The sequence below is a fragment of the Oncorhynchus keta genome, chromosome 21 (genome assembly GCF_023373465.1).
Source record: "Oncorhynchus keta strain PuntledgeMale-10-30-2019 chromosome 21, Oket_V2, whole genome shotgun sequence".
Taxonomy (NCBI): Eukaryota; Metazoa; Chordata; class Actinopteri; order Salmoniformes; family Salmonidae; genus Oncorhynchus; species Oncorhynchus keta.
Window position 1 is genome coordinate 1,070,509 of NC_068441.1, and position 14,908 is coordinate 1,085,416.

The 14,908-nt window shown below is 42.0% G+C and overlaps 1 protein-coding gene and 1 non-coding gene across 2 annotated transcripts in view; both read left to right on the forward strand.

The window, feature by feature from the left end:
* LOC118399909 (neurexophilin-2-like) overlaps window positions 1-14,908 on the forward strand; it is a 95,679-nt gene that overhangs the window by 61,834 nt on the left and 18,937 nt on the right. The gene's annotated exons all lie outside the window — the stretch shown is intronic.
* On the forward strand, window positions 412-465 carry LOC118400639 (U7 small nuclear RNA). The gene has a single exon (XR_004829056.1). It is a non-coding gene; the product is annotated as a U7 small nuclear RNA (small nuclear RNA).

Here is a 14,908-nt window from a genome sequence, read left to right on the forward strand (position 1 = left end):
TATTTGACTATGGAGTACTTACTATAGGATGCTGTAGTAAACTGTAGTATACTGCACATTGTAGTATCCCTTGATCATGGGTACAGAATTGTGTAGTATACTGTAGAATACTATAGTAAATACTAAAGTATTATCCACACAAAAAACACTAGTAAATACCAAAGTAATGTCAGAAAAAGCACTACCGTCCGCTAAAACACAATTTTTTAAAACTATTGTAAATACTACAGTATTTAATTTGCAAATACCATGCCCATTCCCCTCCCCTGTATCCCAATTTGTGCCACCTGTAAGTTAGAAAGCGACATGCCAAGTATAGACCATTTAGTGTGTTCCCTATGGTTATAAAAAAAAAGCAGGAGCTCTGAACTCTCTGTTCAGAACCAAGTCCGACCTGCCTACAGGATATGGGACATTTGCTCTTTTAGTATTTCTCCAGTAGGTTTCCTAAAGGAGAAAGCCCCCCACTTTTTTGTTGAAGTTAATAAAACAAAAACACTTTAACAAATACTACAGTAATGTCCCCAAAATCACAACAGTAACTACTACAGTGTACCATACTACAATCTACAAAAACACTACAGTAAATACCACTGCAGGGGTACTCAAATACTATTTGAGAAGGTACGGTCACACACATTTCTTAGGTGGTAAAGGTCCGGATGGATAATGTAATTTATCGGTGTAATAACAAACCCCCACCTTACAAACCGTGCGACCCCAAACTTTTCACACCCCTCTTGTTGGACGAGAGAAAATGTTGCATTTTGCACGGGGCAGAGATTTTCCAATTGATTATGGAGATACTACATCATAATACAGTCCACAAAAACACTACTGTAATTACTACAGTATAGTATACACTACCGTTCAATAGTTTGGGGTCACTTAGAAATGTCCTTGTAGGGGCCTCCCGAGTGGCGCAGCTTCATTAAATAGTACACGCAAAACACCAGTCTCAACGTCAACAGTGAAGAGGTGACTCCGGAATGCTGGCCTTCTAGGCAGAGAAAAGATTAAGATGGTCAAAAGAACACAGGCACTGGACAGAGGAACTCTGCCTAGAAAGCCAGCATCCCGGAGTGGCCTCTTCTCTGTTGACGTTGAGACTGGTGTTTTGTGGGTACTATTTAATGAAGCTGCCAGTTGAGGATATGTGAGGTGTCTGTTTCTCAAACTAGACACTCTAATGTACTTGTCCTCTTGCTCAGTTGTGCACCGGGGCCTCCCACTCCTCTTTCTATTCTGGTTAGAGTCAGTCTGCGCTGTTCTGTGAAGGTATAAAGCTTGTTTTAGTTTAGTTTATTAATTCAACCATTTAAAAAAAAACAAGCACACATAAACTTGAAAAAGCCATACATGCACATTAATAAAATCATGGAGGATAACACACAATAAAGTTTGGGACTTTTTCCCATTGTGGTCCTCCTGAGACAAGATGGCTAGACAAGATCGAACACAGTATGGCAGTGAAATAATAAAACAAAAACAGAGAAGAAGAACATCTATATCGTCATTCCAGTTACATCATAGGGGTTATTCATATGGGCACAGAAGACTTCAAACATATTTTTACTTTATTTTTAAAGCTGCCCAGAGAGGACGTTGTTTTTATAGGCAGAGGCAACTCATTCCATTCTGAGGCTCCCATATACAAAAAAGTACCTTTCCCAGCATTACTCCTGAACCTGTATAAGCACACATCAGCAACACCTGCTCTGGTGCTGTGATTGTGTGCATCCCTATCACAAGGAATGTAATCACTTAGATATCTGGGCGCAGGACCATAAATACTCCTGTAAACCAAACCTAGTCTAATCTGGGACACCCTAGCCTCAACAGGCAGCCAGTTGAGTTCCTGAAAGCAGCTCCTGCCTATGTGAGTACGTGGACCCACCTTCAATACTACCCTGATCAGCTTATTCTGGGCTATCTGGAGCTTCCCCTTCATAAATTTAGATACGCCCCCAAACTAGGATGTGCTAGCACAGTCAAAATTGCATTGAATGTGGGCAGTAGCAAGCACTTTCATGGAGTACTTATTAAGCAGCTTGGAGTTTCTAGCCAAAAACTTAGTCTTGGCATTAACCTTCCCTAGCACCTTATTGGCCATGCTCACACCTCCCAAGCTTCCATCAAGGATAAATCCCAAGTAGCTAACAGGGGTTTTAGAAGTCTGCACCTCACCCCCTAACTCCACTCTGATTTCATGCAACCTACACAATTTAGGTCTGGATCCAAAAATAATTGCTTCAGTTTTCTCTAAGTGCAGAGATAGCTTATTATCTCCTAGCCATTTGCTAATGTTAGTAAGCTCTGTGCTAAGTATGCTCTCCAACATAGTTTTACTTTTGTGAGACACCAGAAGTGTAGAGTCATCTGCATAAAGAAAAAGACGGCAAGAACAATCATTTTTCAAATCGTTAATATACAATAAAAACAGCAGAGGCCCAAGCACGCTCCCCTGCGGAACGCCACAACTCATTGGTTTTGCCTGAGACAGTGAACCATTAACCTCTACCACTTGCTCCATTCCTAATACATAGGACTTTACAAAGCCTAGTGGGATAGTGCTTAACCCCAGTGCCTCCAGTTAGAAGATTAGGAGAGAGTGGATAACTGTAGGTAAAAAGGTATAAAGAGGAGGAGAGCTCTAGGAAATTGTCTACTAACCCTCCAACCCTCCAGCCCTATTAGAGAGAGAGACCTTTAGTCTACACTGTATATCTATCTCCTGACTCACTGCCAAAACACAACACAGGCCAAGTCAGCCACAAGAAATACAGTACAGGAGTTATAGCTTTGTCTTCTCTCTCTGAGTTAAGTGTGTGTGTCTTGAATCCCGTTGGCTTTGTAAGGAAGAGAAGACTTGCATCCCAAATGACTATGTACTAAATGGCACCCTATTCCCCTATGGGCCCTGGTAAAAAAGTAGTGCACTATAGGGAATAGGGTGCCATTTGGGATGCAAGCCAATACCATGTATTCATTCATTTTGAAGGAATTGTTATACTAACAAACCATACTTTTTTACTTTACCGAGCTCAGTTATTGACATCATCTGTCTATCCATAAACTATTTTGAATATTTTATAGCTCATACTCGTACCCTGGGTCATGATTTATTTTCCTCTCTTTTTGAAGCCTCAGTGCAACACTCATATTGTATTATGCAACACATGCTGCATATTACAGTAAAACCAGTCTACTAAGAGAATAGTAGCAATGGAATGGAAGGTTTCAATCTTACTGTACAGGCATGCTTTATTGTTCTCATTCATTAATTCATTCATTTACATGAGTACATTTATTATTTGTTTCAAATTCATGTTTATACAGTACATAACTGTGTGAACTGTGTGAAGGCAGGCAAGGAAAGCCATAAACGAACATTCCGGCTCGTCTATACAGATGCAAGCAACAATAAAATATGTAAATAGCAGGCTACTGTTTTTCATTTGTTCCTCATTCTAGTGATGAAAAGTACACGGTGTGTTTCAAATCAACCAGCCATTATACCTAATGATCAAGCAGCTGTTTTAAAAATGATTCTATCATGATTTACAGATAAATTATTGTTAACTACGCCTATCAGTCCTCCAGCCAAAATCACAGTCCCAGAACTACCTTAAAATTGCATTTGAGATATTACTGCTGTAGAAGCTACAGTAAGATTATTCATTATTGGGTGAAGAGATCCTCATTTCTCTGTTATTATGCTCTCATAATCTCTCTTTGTGTCATATATTGTTTTTATTTGGCCTGTCTTTCTCTTTTCTTTCTTGCAATCTCCCTTGATATTCTCTTGTATGTCTTATTAGACCTCTCACTCTCCCTTTCTACTCTTTCTTCCTTACACTCCTCTCTGCCTCTCCCTCTTCTCTCCCTCTCTTCCATCTATTTCTCTCTCTCCCACTCTCTCTCTCTCTCTCATTCCCCACACTCCTCTCATTCGTTCTCTCTGTCCCCCGTCCCCCCTTACTATGGTTATGTGTTATCTGCCACGGCTCCATTTCCCTGCTGACTGATACTCCCTGACTCAGTCGCTTTCATTTTCATGATAATCCAGCAACACCACTAGACTGCCAAATCGCGTTTACTGCCTTTTCTTTTTTTCTTCTTCTATTTTTTCCCAACTGGTTTATCTCTTTTCCTTGGGGCTTTATTTTGCTCTCTGTAATTAAATGTCATTTCCAGCTCTCCCTTCTTCTCTAGCGAATGAAAAAAAAAGTGTATTATTTTGTTATGAGATCATTGTCAAAATAGAATGGATGGATACGTCCTTGCCCTGTATCTGTAGCATGCATCCCAAATTCCATCCCATTCCCTTTATTGTGCACTACTTTTGACCAGAGACCCATGGGAATACGCACAAAAATAGGAGAACACTTTTTGTTCCAGGTAGGACCTTTTTGAGTTTCATGTAGGCTTCTAAACTGGAACTAAAGGTGTTCTTCAAAGGGTTCTCTTATGGGGACAGTCGAATAACCCTTTTAGGTTCTAGATAGCACCTCTTTTTCCCCCCTAAGGGTATAGTTTGCCATTTGGGATGCAGACTCTGTGACTTGGCAGTACACTGAAGCCCCACCATCAGCTATCTATGGAGTGAAAACAATATAATTCTACATTTCTGAAAGCCTTTTTTATTCATTTGAATGAAAACAGTATCTGTCATCCTGTGTGTGACCCATATAGTGCTGTAACTTCAGTCTCATATTCTACTCCATTCAAGTTCATTTCCATGGTAATAAGATTGTTTTTTATCTCATATCATATATCCAGTAAGCTAGCAACCTGTACTATTACACTAATCAAGACTGACAGAACTATGGCATTTCAATTTGTGAGAATCATTTTAGATACTTCTTACTACTCTTGTTTATAGCTACGTTTGTAGCTCAAATGTAATGTAGTGTAGTGTAACATACGATTATATGAAATACAGCATGTGCAGGTGTAGTTTGTTGGATTCTCTCTTACAAGATCAAACCTTACTTGCCAGATAGATGTCTTGATTTGAATGGTTGGTTGATGTGAAACACACCGTGTACTTTTCATCACTAGAATGAAGAACAAATGAAAAACAGTAGCCTGCTATTTACAAATTCATTGTGAATTTCAGACATAGGTTTTTTTTTTTTTTAAAGTGTTCTGTTTTGCTTGACAAGGAAATCAAACAGTAGAGCGAGGAAAAGGCAGAAATGTTGAGGTATGGCTACCAAATGTAAAAGTATGCTCGCTCAAACGAACACGAGAAGAGTAATACGTGGAGTACTCAAAAAGTAAAAAATCCAAACTCCAGCCGGCCCATTGCTCATCTCTAGTGCATGTGGGGTGGTCGGTGTGGTGGTGGTAGATTCTTAGGGGGGGGGGGAAATGTTCCAAAAGGGTTCTTTGTGGAGGATACGGGTTCTACCAAGAACCGTCTTCATCTGAAGAACCCTTTTTGGAAGATGAGGGTTCTTTGTAAGGCAAAGGATTCTACCTAGAACCTTAAACATCCTAAGAACCGTTTTTTTGTGGGGAAAAAAATATTTGAGGATTCTTCGGAAGGCAAGAAGGTTCTACATAGAAGCCTTCTGAATCTGAACACAGTAAATTAGCCAGTGAGAGAGTAAAACTTTTGCAGATTTTTATTGATTGTCTTTGTTTTTTCCATTTATGTATTTATTAATCTTATGCTACCTCATGATAAATAACATACAAAATCAAATCAGTCACATACAAATGGTTAGCAGATGTTAATGTGAGTGTAGTGAAATGCTTGTGCTTCTAGTTCCAACAGTGCAGTAATATCCAACAAGTAATATCTAACAATTCCCAACAACTACCTACTACACGCAAATCTAACAAGTAATCTAACAATTTCTCACCAAATACCTAATGCACACAAATCTAAAGGGGTGAATGAAAATATGTATATATAAATATATGGATGAGCGATGGCCGAGCAGCATAGGCAAGGTGCAGTAGATGTTGTTTCCTACCGTCACCACCTGGGGGTGGCCCACCAGAAAGTCCAGGACCCAATTGCACAGGGGAGGGGTGGAGACCCAGGGCCTCCAACTTGATGATGAGCTTGGAAGGTACTATGGTGTTGAATGCTGAGCTGTAGTCAATGAACAGCATTCTTACATAGGTATTATTTTTGTCCAGATGGGATAGTGAAGTGTGCAGTGTTATGGAGGTTGTGTCATCTGTGGACCTGTTGGGGTGGTATGAAAACTGAAGAGTGTCTAGGGTGGCCGGTAAGGTGGTGGTGACATGATCCTTGACTTGCCTCTCAAAGCACTTCATGATGACAGGAGTGTGTGCTCCTGGGCGGTAGTCATTCAGTTCAGTTATCTTTGCCTTTTTGGGTACAGGAACAATGGTAGCCATCTTGAAGCATGTGGGGACGATAGACTCGGATATGGAGCGATTAAATATGTCTGTAAACACACTAGCCAGCTGGTCTGTGCATGCTCTGAGGACACGGCTAGGGATGCCGTCTGGGCCAGCAGCCTGCGAGGGTTAACATGTTTAAATGTTTTACTCACGTCAGCCACTGAGAAGGAGAGGGAGGGCCACAGACTTTGTTAGCGAGCCGAGACGGTGGCACTGTATTATCCTCAAAGCGGCAAAGGCGGTGTTTACTTTGTCTGGAAGCGTGACGTTGGTATCCGTGACGTGGCTGTTTTTGTAGTCTTTGATTTCTTGTAGACCCTTCCACATACGTCTCGTGTCTGAGCCGTTGAATTGAGACTCCACCTTGTCCCTGTACCGGCATTACACTTGTTTGATTGCCTTGCGGAGGGAATAACTGCAGTGTTTATATTCAGCCACATCTCCAGACCTCTTTCCATGGTTAAATGCGATGGATTGTGCTTTCAGTTTTACGCGAATGCCGCCATCCATCCACGGTTTCTGGTTAGGGTAGGTTTAATGGTCACAGTGGGTACGACGTCTCCAATGCACTTATTTATAAACACAACCACTGAGTCAGCGTATAGGTCAATATTGTCCTCTGAGGCTGATCGGAACATATTCCAGTCTGCGTGATCAAAACAATCTTGGAGCGTGGCTTCCGATTGGTCAGACCAGTGTTGAAATGGTTCTCGTCACTGGTACATCCTGTTTGAGTTTTTGCCTATAAGCCGGGATGAACAAGATGGCGTCGTGGTCGGATTTGCTGAAGGGGGGGGGGCTTTGTATGCATCACAGAAGTTAGAGTAACGGTGGTCAAGAGTATTAGCCCTACGTGTCGTGCAATCAATATGCTGATTGTCACGAACGTCGTCAGGGAAATGACCGGACCAAGGTGCAGCGTGATGAGCGTACATTCTTCTTTAATGTTATAAATGTCGCCAAGAAATACGACTGTGAAGCGGACTAGGGCTATACAGGCCACTAAACACAGACAACTACCCACAACTAAGGTGGCAAAACAGGCTGCCTAAGTATGATTCCTAATCAGAGACAACGATAGACAGCTGCCTCTGATTGGGAACCACACTCGGCCAAACACACAGAAATACAAAACATAGAATGCCCACCCCACATCACACCCTGACCTAACCAAATAGAGAAATAAAATGGCTCTCTAAGGTCAGGGCGTGACACTGATAAATTTGAGGTAGCATTGTTCTCAAATTTGCTTTGTTAAATTCTCCAGCTACAATAAATTCAGCCTCCGGATATATAGTTTCCAGTTTACATAGAGTTCAGGGAAGTTCCTTGAGGGCCCTCTTGGTGTTCACTTGAGGCGGTGATGTCCACAGCTGCAACTTTAACTGACGAGAATTCTCTTGGTAGGTAGAATGGCCGACATTTGATTGTAAGAAACTCTAGGTGGGGTGAACAGAAGGACTTGAGTTCCTGCATGTTGTTATGATCGCGCCACCTTACTCTTCCCAGAGAGGTGTTTATCTCTGTCGGCGCGATGCATGGAGAAGCCCGGTGGCTGAACCGATTCCGAAAACATATCCTGAGAGAGCCATGTTTCCGTGAAACAGAGAATGTTACAATCTCTGATGTCTCTCTGGAAGGCAACCCTTGCTCGAATTTCGTATACCTTGTTGTCGAGTGACTGGATATTGGCGAGTAGTATACTCGGGAGCGGTGAGCGATGTGCCCATTTACGAAGCCTGACCAGAAGACCGCTCCGTCTGCCCCTTGTAGTGTTGGTAAGTTGCTCTTATATCCAATAGTTCTTCTTAAGTCTTATTACATAAGACTTAAGATGACATGTTTCTAAACTAATCCAACGTTAAAATTGTATTTATTGCACCTGTTACAGTTCATATGGTTTAGATCAGGAGTACTCAATTCTTACCCTACGTGGTCCTGGTGTCCCAGGTATGAATCAGTCCCTGATTAGAGGGGAACATTGAAAAATGCAGTGGAACTGGCTCTGAGGTCCACAGATTAGTTTTAGGGGTTTAGGTAGTCTCCTTTACCAATGCTCCTAACCCTGGCAGTCATTCTGAATACTGGTTGTGCGTGGATAAATATTCCAACTGTTGGATATCATAACTCTGGCTGAATCCCAATAGGAATTATACATCACTTTGCATGCTAGTATAATAGTACTTGCAGGCCTGATGTGACCTGTAACAAAGGAGTTTTCTACCACCTCTGTGTTAGGGTAAAACTAGGCTATCAAAGTAAAGCCTTGTGATATACTGTATATAATTGTCATAAAGAGTTTAATTTTAAAGGCTAATAAGGCTCTAGGAAGAAACTTTCAAAGATAAAAGGATTCGTTCGGAGGAACCGTTCGTATAGGGTTCTAGGTAAATCCATATACAGGATTTTTATGAAGAACCATACATAGAGGATTGTAAGTACAACCCTCTGCAAAGGGTTCGTCCTAGCACCAAAAAGGGTTCCCCTGTTGGGAAAAACCGAAGAACTCTACACGGTTCTACTTAGCACTTTTTTTTAAATGAAAGTGTAGTGTGTGTGTGCAGGGGCAGACTTGGACAACATAGTCCTACTCCTTTTTTAACCAGTTATTTTCCACCAGCTCCTGATTAAGACAAATACAACATGTAAAAGCACCACTTGAGATACAACTCAACACCAGAACTGTGCCCCTGCTGCCTCCCTGTTGTGCAACCTGTCTCTGCGTCTTCACTGCTGTCACTCTCTGTCGGTCTGTCTATGCTTCTCCTTGTGCTCCTCTGTTGACACTGTCTGTCTGACTGTCTGTCTGACTGTCTGTCACTGTGTCTGTCTGTCACTCCTAAGTGTTAATTGCTATAACATATAGAGCCAACAAATTAGGGACTAGTAGTACATCTGTGTCTCTCTGTTTTACTCCAACCTCCACTGCACTCACCCCTGAGCTGTCTCTGCTAGCATCCTTTTCCACAGCACTGGTACCAGAAGGCCAAGGGACAACGTTGCCAGTGCTGTGCGCAGCAACATCATAGGGTAAAACGGTATTTTAAGGGTCCATTTTAATAAACCATTTATAAGGCATTTACAAACCGTTCGCTCACCATTTATTAATAATTACTCCCACATTTGTAAATGTTAGTAAGCTAGTTATTATTATTCACACGAACCTTGCAAAAGTCTTCATACCCCTTCTTGGGTAAGAGCTTTACACTCCTGGATTGTGCAATATTAGTCCATTATTCTTTTTATAATTCTACAAGCTCTGTCAATTTTCAAGTCTTGCCATAGATTTTCATGCATAGCTAAAACTGTATCTTGACCACTCAGGAACATTCACTGTCTTCTTGGTAAGCAACTCCAATGTATATTTGGCTTTGATTTGCTCTAAACATTTTTCCAGGTGTACGCCAGGTTATGTTTTTGATTTGTTATTGTTACCCAACTTTAAGAATTGTTATTGTTACCCAGATCCCTGGTCTTTGTAGTTGAATCTGTGTTTGAAATGCAATACTTGACTTAGGGACCTTACAGATGTTGTATGTATGGGGGACAAAGGAAGGGTTAGTGTTGCTACTTGCATTTTGATGTGTGTATTTTCTGTAATATATGTAATTCAGGGCTCATCTGTAAGAGACCTTGGTCTCAGTAAGACTCCCTGATAAAATAAAAGTTCAATCAAATTTTAACATTTAAAAAATACAATGTATTGTGAAAGTGAAAGACAATTTATATATTTTTTTAAGATTAATACACATTTGATAACAAAAATATTATTATAAAATACAGTGCATTCAGAAAGTATTCAGACCCCTCCCCTTTTGACATTTTGTTACATTACAGCCTTATTCTAAAATTGATTAAGTGAAAACATTTCCTCATCAATCGATGCACAAAACCCCATAATGACAAAGTGAAGACAGGCTTTTAGACATTTTTGCAAATGTATTAAAAAAAACCCAGAAATAACTTATTAACATAACTATTCAGATTCTGGGCCTCCCGGGTGGCGCAGTGGTCTAAGGCACTGCATTGCAGTGGAATATCAAGGACAAAATAAAAGTCTGCCTCTCTTAGTAGTGGAAGGTAATGGCCCTAGCTTACTAGGGAGAGGGTGGTTGGAGGAAATCAAATTAAATCAAACATGTCACCACAGAGACATTGACACTGCAGCAGGAGCTTTCAAAGCATGAGTGTGTGTTTAAAGAAGAGCTAGGGACATTAAAAGGGGTCCAAGCTACCATTGATGTTGCTACTGATGCTACTCCCAGATTCTATATGCCTTGATCAGTTCCATGTGCCATGAAGCCTAAAGTGGATGTGGAAATTGGCCGACTCTTAGCAGAGGATATAATTATACCTGTCAAGTTCTCTGAGTGGGCAGCACCAGTTGTTCCCATACTCTAACCAGATGGTTCAGTCAGATTATTCGGTGACTATAAACTGACTGTAAATAGAGTTTCCTCTCTGGAGCAGTACCCCATACCCAAAGTGTAGGATTTGCTTTCAACGTTAACCGGAGGGCAACAGTTCACAAAACTGGACATGAGTGACGCATATCAGCAAGTGCTAATGATAAAGCTTCACAGAAGTACCTGACCATAAACACCCACAGAGGGATGTTTACCTACAAATGCTGTCTTCTGCACCAGCTATCTTCCAAAGAACCATGGATGGAGTTCTGCAGGGGATACCCAAGTAGCGGTTTACGTCAACAACATTCTTGTCACGAAGGAGGGACATCTCAGAAACTTGGGTGAAGTTTTGAGGAGGATAGAGGAGGCCGGTCTCTGGCTGAAGAGGAACAAGTGTACACTGTTAGCTGATGAAGTGCAGTACCTGGGTCACAAGGTGGATGCCAAGGGGTTACACACTGTCAAAGCTAAAGTGAGGGCTGTTGTGGAAGCTTCAGCTCCGACAAACGTTACAGAATTGAAAGCCTATCTAGGCTTACTGAAGTATTATAATCGCTTCCTCCCTAACCTCCCTACCCTCTTCGCTCCTCTGCATCAACTGTTAAGGAAGGATGTGGCCTGGAAATGGTCAGAAAGACAGGAAGAATCTTTTGCAAAGTCAAAGGTGTTACTGCAATCAGCAGAAGTGCTCGTACACTACTCAGCAGACAGCGACCTCATCTTATCGTGTGATGCCTCATTGTATGGTGTGGGGGCCGGTGCTATCACACAGGATGGAGAATAGTGCAGAGAAACGTATCGGGTTCATGTCAAGAACGTTGTCGCCAGAGGAGAAAAAGTACTCTCAGCTGGACAAGGAAGGATTGGCTGTCATATTCGGAATACAGAGATTCCACAAGTACTTATACGAGAGAACATTCACTATTGTGACTGACCATAAGCCTCTGATCTCTCTGTTCCATGAACAAAAGCCAGTACCACAAATGGTCTCTCCAAGAGTTCAACATTGGGCTGTGTGGCTCAGGGCCTACGAGTACAGAATAATTTACAAACCAGGTAGATACCATGGGAATACAGATGCTCTGAGTAGGCTGCCTGTTCCAGAAATCATCATTCAGGAAGAAGAAAATGACCAGGTCTTGATGATCAATGAGTTGGATGATGTACCGTTGAGCACCGCACAAATCAGGCAATGAACTTCAAAGGATGTGACATTATCACAAGTGCATGAATTTATCCTGAAAGGATGGCCTAGAGCAGGGGTGTCAAAGTCAAATGGACGGAGGGCCAAATAAAAAATTTAGCTACAAGCCGAGGGCCGGACTGTTCGAATGTTCATTGAAAAAATTTTAAATGACGCATATAGTCTAGTGAACCTAATTGAACCTACTGAAAACCTAACAAATATATTCCAATATGATCAGATAAATAAAGCAATATTTTCTTATGGCTCTGTCAGTAATCTTTAATTTTCAACAGACACAAAAGACAAATTTCATTTATATAAAAATCCCCATAACATGAACATTAAATGAAAGAAACCGGTATTCAGGGCACCATCAGTAGCCTATATTTTCTATTTTAGCAAAAGTGGGCTAAATTTACTTCAAAGAAAAAAACAATAATAGCAATTTTCTATCATCCACTCAACTGAAATATTTTTAAAATATAATTGGATTGAAATACAATAAAATAAAGTGCAAAAATCTATTAATCAAAAACAACACTTTGTTTAAGGAGAAGTAACATGCAGTGAAAACAAATATTAAACTTTAACTTTTAAACTTGAACTGAGTAAAAACTCTAAATATGTGATTGCACAGTAATGTTCACTTGTTTGAGGTTGAGGGTGATACTTGGTGGTGTCCCATCTTTTCCACAAGTTCATCAATGTTCGGGGTAAGGCTCTGAGCTGAGGAAATCCTCAGAATTGAGTGGAGGTGTTCAGCAGTAAGTCGACTTCTGTGTGATGTTTTGTTCAAGTTCATCAAAGAAAACAGTTGTTCACACAGGTATGTGCTGCCAAACATAGACAACGTTTGAGCAGCCTGGATGCGCAGCTGGGGCATTGTGTCGGGGAGGAAACGGGCGAACTCCGCAGCACCCACTGCCGCATATTTTGCCCTCAGTGCATCATTGCATTGGAGGTCAATCAACTCCATTTGGAGGTTTGGTGGTGAGCTTTCCACGTCAACAGCAAATGGGTTACCGAGCAGTTCCAACCTGCTTTTTGTGCTTCAAAGTCAGCAAATCGGCGTCGAAAGTCAGCGGCAAGCATACCTATTTTATCAGCCAACTGTGCGCTCGGGAACGCACTGGTAGAGAGCTTCTCTTTCATGGTCTGGCAGCTGGGAAAGTGGCTCAAATTTTCTTTCCGCATCTGCGTCTCCCACAGAGTCAGTTTGGTTTTAAATGCCTTCACTGTACTGTACATATCAGAGATGACACGATCCCGACCCTGCAGCTGCAAGTTCATTGCATTCAGATGACTCGTAATGTCACACAGAAAAGCCATTTCACACAGAAACATTTCGTCTCGGAGTTGTGTTGTGTCTTTCCCTTTGCTGTCCAAGAACAGACAAATCTCCTCACGAAGCTCGAAACATCTTTGAAGCACCTTTCCCTGGCTTAGCCATCGCACCTCTGTGTGATAAGGCAAATCACCATGCTCCGTTTCTAACTCCGTCAGAAATGCCTTGAACTGGCGGTGATTCAAACCTTTGGCTCTGATAAAGTTAACTGTGCGCGTGATGATGCTCATTACATGCTCCATTTTCAAGGCTTTACCGCACAACGCTTCCTGGTGTATGATACAATGATAAGCTGTCAGCTCACCTGTCGCGTTTTCCTCTTGCATCTTTTCCCGTATCTTCGCCACCAGTCCGCTCCTGTGTCCACACATCGCAGGTGCTCCGTCGGTTGTCAAACCCACAAGTTTTTCCCAAGGCAGCTCCATCTCATTTACACATCTTGACACCTCTTCATACAAATCATGCCCCGTAGTTGTGCCATGCATAGGACGTAAAGCCAAAAACTCCTCTGTCACGCTTAGGCTGGAGTCCACTCCGCGGATGAAAATTGACAACTGGGCAATGTCAGAAATGTCGGTGCTCTCATCCACAGCCAAGGAATATGCAATGAAATCTTTTCCTTTTTCACAAGCTGCTCTTTTAGATTGATGGACAACTGGTCTACTCTCTCGGCAATGGTGTTTCTGCTCAGACTCACATTTAAAAAGAGTTGCCTTTTTTCTGGGCAAACTTCGTCACAAACTTTAATCATGCAGTTTTTGATGAAATCCCCCTCCGTAAATGGCCGGGCTGATTTAGCGATCTCTTCTGCCAAAATAAAACTGGCCTTGACAGCAGCCTGGCCTTGTGATTTGGCTTTTTTGAACAGAGCCTGTCGAGATTTGAGGCCTCGTTTTAATTCCTCTGCCTTTTGTAGCCTTTGTTCCATGTCCATATTCTTGTTTTTGTCCGCGTGTTTCGTTTCATAATGTCGTCTCAGATTATACTCTTTCAGTACCGCCACACTTTCTCCACACAGAAGACACACAGGTTTTCCAGCTACCTCCGTGAACAAATACTCCGACTCCCACCTTGTTTGAAACCCCGGTTCTCAGTGTCCACCTTCCGTTTTGCCATTTTTGATGGGTATCTGAAAGTTAATTTTACTGTGATGCTGACAACTGCTGTGCCAATAAATATTGAAATGAAGCAGCCTACTGCTCGGTGCGTCACCGTTGCATTGTGGGAAATGTAGTATTGGTGCGTGTAAAAGATCTGCGGGCTGCCGGCTTGCTGCGGTCTGCGGGCCGGTTCTAATAATAAATCAAGATCATCCCAGGGGCCGTAAAAAACCTTCTCGCGGGCCGGATGTGGCCCGCGGGCCTTGACTCTGACATATGTGGCCTAGAGTGACAGAGCCTCAGATGATACCTTACTACACTCGCCGCTTGGCCTTGAGTGTTCAAGATGGATGTGTTCTGTATGGCTAGTAGTTATTCCACCACAAGGGCGAGGTATGCCACAGAAGTTGTTGCATCAGTCGCATCCAGGAATGTCGAGAATGAAAGGCCTAGCAAGGTCATATGTCTGGTGGCCAAAGAT